Genomic DNA, 3,710 nt, shown 5'->3' on the forward strand with positions numbered 1-3,710 from the left:
CTAGATGAGTGGTGAGGGGGCAAGAAATTTACCTTCTCTTTGGAGCCAGAAAGGTCCATCATCCATTTTTAGCCAATGGTCCTTCTGTGTGTTTCTTGGAAGTGTTAAATGCTTCCTGAGAACTTATCAACACCCCCAAATGCAGTATTTGCGCGTTGCACATCTAAAAGTCCTTCAGTTTTTGTCCAGTTAGTAACTTTCCAGTTAATAACCAGTTAACTAATTCGTCCAGTTCAAATATTTGGAGGTTATTTAAAGAAGGGTATATATGCTTCCCAGTACAGCACTATAATGATATTAATGATTATACAGTTGATGTTCCCATGCTGCATCATTTTCTTCCTAAAATTTAAGGCACAGAGGATTTCGATTTGCAAGAATTCCCCGGGGGGTAAGAAGCTAGGAGGGCTTGATGTAAAGTGTCACGTGAAGCTTATCTTGAAACATGTGAAAATGAACTAGTTTCAGCAAAAGTATCTTTTCTGAAGTTCAGTTCCTCTTGAACGCTTAAGAGCATGCATCAGTTCTGTTATCAGTGGATATTGAAATCAAATCATGTTGCGGGAAACTGCAAATGTAAACCAACATGAGTTGGTTCTTCCACAAATAGGCATCAGCCTGCACAGACTACTAACACATACAGTTCTGTGCTCAAAGCAAGGAGAATATCCTGCCTGCTTTGTTGTGGTAGCCAGGAGACTGAGTTCTCCATTGAAATGTGTTTGTCGAACCTTGAATTCTACAGCAAACAGGTACTCCCACCTCTTACTATTGTGTGTAATTATTTTACTATGAATAGTAGTTTGCACTTGTCATTGTTTTCTAGATAATAAATGAGATTTTGGCAGATTGATTTCCTAGCATGAGGGGTTAGCACATAGCTTAAAAGTCCAGAACAAAAACTCCCTTTTACTGACTGAAGCTACTATTTACATTCACATTTACATATTCACTTACATATATAGATCAATGAGAGCACAATGCCCACTGTGCCAGAACAGGAAATGTATGAGTTGACTCCACAAAGCCTGATGACTCAGGATCATTGGCAATGGAATATAAATTTCTCAGATTCTGAATAATCCATTCGTTGTCAGTTGCAGAAACAGGTCCCATTAATACTCTCTGTTGCTCTTTAAAGATGGGAATGCTATTGCTGTGGGTCCACATGACACAACATCACTGGAAAAACGTTATAAAGGACTCACTTATTGTTGTTCTACGTGGGTTGTTGGACCTAACAGCAAACAGGAGATGCTTTGTCTGTTGCTTTAATTGCAGTCACGTTTGGCAGGCCTAGTGGCAGACCTGTTCTGCTGCAATCCTAATTCTGAATTCTCAGGTAAGGAAAACCTCTTATCAATGTCCAAAACCACTTTGTTCAATGTTTGCTGCATTTCTGGATTCCTTCTACTGCCTTTAACTGTTGGCATCAGGTTTTTGCATTAGCCTCTACAAGGAGAGATCCGTTTTCTCAGAGAAAACCTCTGCATTATCCCACATACATCAAGCATGTATTGCCTGGTATATGCCATCTGACACCACCACTACTAAAAGATAAAGAAAAAAAGGATATTATTTACTTGTTTGACCACACTAATAGATTAGAAGATTTGAAAATAAAGAAAGAAGAGTCTGCATGCATACTTTGAGTCATTTGCTCTTATGTCTAATACAAGCAATATTTGGGATTCTTTCCTCTTCATCTACTGCTGGACCAATTTATATTTTACTAGGAATGTCCACATGTGGCTGTGAGTCACTGAGTCTGACACATGTTGCTCTGAAAACTGTTCTATTGCTCTCCAGGGAGAGCAAGTTAGAGCAAGTTCTCACCCTGCCATTGTGTTTTAAGGACCTCGGATGGGACTTCCTCCTCTTTTCCCCATGCTGTCAGGCTTTGCCATCTGAGCAGACTCACAGGATGAGCTATTTATTCACTTCCAGATATTTTTCAGCAGCAGTTACAGATCTAAAAATTCTACAAACAATTATTAAAATAACCCCTGCTCTTGTTGCCTATTTCAACAGAATTGTTTTCCACCTAAGAAGTGCAGACTGCAACCCTTTCTCATTCAGCTTCTGTTCCCGAGAGTGATGTTTATTCTGTGCTGCCTCATCAACTTGCCTTCTTTGTGCATATTAAAAACACAACCTTAGCTCTCAGAGTGACTAGTAGCTTTTGGATGACAGGTCTGGAGTATCCAGCCTGAACACAATGTCCAATGTAATGCTCTGCTACAAGGCTGTTATAATCTCACGGAGTCAAAGCCGCCTACTATGGGAAATGATAATGGCCCTCATATGCAGAGTGTGCCCACATACCTTAGGAACGAGCACGTATGAATGCAGTTCTGTGGCAAAAAGAGCTGTGTGGTAGTTACCCTCTTACCCACTCATAACCATGGCATTGCTCATTATTACCCCTTAAAACTACATCTAGGAAACTCCATTTTTAAAGACTGCAAATTGCCTGTTACTTCCAGCTTTGCCTAGCACAGGCTCCCTCCCTTCTTCCTCCTTTTCCTTCTTGACCCACTTACACTGCTCCTTTCCATCCTTTCCATACCACTTGTCCTTCCCTGTGTTGTGTCTCTTTTCCTACCACTCCCTCCTTTCCTCTCCCTCAGGACTTCTATTCTTAGCCATTTCTTTTGCCCTATCATCCATTCCAGACCGCACAATCTCTGCTGTATCTTCATACCTCTTGTCTCAGGGGCCACCTCCTGCTTCCTTCAACTCATTAAGATCTGCTAGTGCTCCAAGCCCTTCCCTAATGTCCAACTCACATGTCCAAGCTTCTAACTTTGGCTTTCTTCTGGCTCAAGGGTCCTCATCAATATTCCTAATTTGCATTTGACTCAGTCTTACAAATTACTTTTTCTGCTTTTACAACTCATTATTCTGGTCCAATGCTCCCCAAACTGTTTATATGCAACATGGCTCTGGATTCACTCCTGAAATGACAATCCCCTAACTTCTCTATCTGCCTTTGAATTTATTTAGGATGAAGACCAACTCTGGAAAGCTCTGTAGTCTTGCAACTTTGTGAAAGCAGGAATTTTCAAAGGCTTCATCAATGTCTCCAGAAACAAGCCCTCCCAGGCAGCACCTACAGTGAATCCAGGGACATTGGGCCAAAACCTTTCTGGAAAACACTGCAGTTTCTTTTGAGTACTCATGCTCAAGTTTTCTTCCCAGGAAAAAACGACTGTTGCCTACCCAAGTCTCACTCTGGTAGGGAGTTGGGATGTAGCCAGGCAGGCACACAGACCTGAAAGCTAGGAAGTATTACTAGCTCTTCAGTTCAGCACGACATTTGAATCAACCTTGATAATTACTCTGGGACTAGTGGCAAAACCAGTTGATTCTACTGACAACAAGTCAATCATTATTTCTTAACATCAGTGTGGACATCAAGTTCTCTGGACAGGGAAACATTGCTGTTGAGAGGAACTGGAATCAGCATGGACTGCAAGTTGCTTGCTTCAGTTGGTAAATGAGCACACACACCTCCTCTCTTCCTTCCCAACTTCTTAGAGCTTTCACACTTCCATTTTCCTGGCTTACATAACATTTACTTCCCCGCCCCCCCCCCCCCCCCCCCAAGTGAATGTCCTCAAACCCTCTTCCCAGTCCTCCAGGTTGGGCAAGAATCACATGACAGATTGATGACTGTCACTGATGAGAAAGGTCACACAGTGAGCTGC

Source organism: Sylvia atricapilla, chromosome 3, assembly GCF_009819655.1.
Source record: "Sylvia atricapilla isolate bSylAtr1 chromosome 3, bSylAtr1.pri, whole genome shotgun sequence".
NCBI classification, from domain to species: domain Eukaryota; kingdom Metazoa; phylum Chordata; class Aves; order Passeriformes; family Sylviidae; genus Sylvia; species Sylvia atricapilla.